The following is a 1032-nucleotide window of genomic DNA, read 5'->3' on the forward strand; positions in this document are numbered from 1 at the left end:
ATCCCCACTCATCTCCAAATTGGGTGCCGGAGTGCCTCAGGGAAGTGATTTTACAACCTCACTGACTCCAGCCAAGGTAGGCTTCAATTGCTCTTGCAAGATAATTCAGCCCCAGCCCCAGCCTCAGCCTCAGCCTCAACCTCAGCTTCTGCCTGGCAACAAAACTGAGCAGGGGCTCCCTCGCTCAGTCAGAGAGATGCCCCCTTAGGCTGGAGGAGAACAGTGTCTTCTCCCAGAAAAAAAAAAAAAAAAAAAAAAAACAGGCTTAAGCAGGCTTCTGCAGCCTTCTCAGACAGTGCCGGTAAAACCTCACCTGAACAAAGGCGTTCAGACAAGCATAGGAGGGGTAAGAGCCAGTACACTGGACTAGGAGGTCAAGGTTGCCTGGGATTCCCCTCACCCCTCCGGGATTTCAGAGGCAGGGTTATGCTGTGATGGACTGAGCCATCCTCCTGCCTTCACGCAAGAAAACACTTTCCAGCCTGCTGTGCCCCTGGGGAGAACTGTTATCTGTCCTTGTATGGCTGCCTATTTAAAAAATTTATTTTCAAATCTGGGCCTCGCAATAGATTATTCAACCCACAGCCAACAGAGCTGTAAGAAGCACATAGCCCTGGCCTCTGCTCTGGCTAACACAGCCCTGTCTTTCTGAGAAGCCCTGGCTGCCTCCTCAAAGGTGGCTTGGGTTCCCGGGATTGCCACAAAAGATCGCTTTTCCCTCAAATTGTTAGGAGCCCGAGTCCTAGTGCAAATATTAGCAAACAGGTCAGCAGCCCTCCAACAATTGTCATCACTAAACTGTGTCGATTCATCGGCACTAGGACTTAATAACCCACCGCCCAATCAAGATTTCATGCCACAGATTCTCATGGCAGATCTTACTGTCCATGTTCCATGTTTGTAGAAAGCAGTCAGTCATCAGGAGATTGGTCCAAGGGCATACATAGTTATGTAGAGGAGTTAGATCTTTGGTTCAGCCATCAGGAATTTTCGCTGAAGTCTCTAGGGAAGCCCTCCCCAGAGGAGTTCGCT

The sequence above is a fragment of the Mus caroli genome, chromosome 4 (genome assembly GCF_900094665.2).
Source record: "Mus caroli chromosome 4, CAROLI_EIJ_v1.1, whole genome shotgun sequence".
Classification (NCBI taxonomy): Eukaryota; Metazoa; Chordata; class Mammalia; order Rodentia; family Muridae; genus Mus; species Mus caroli.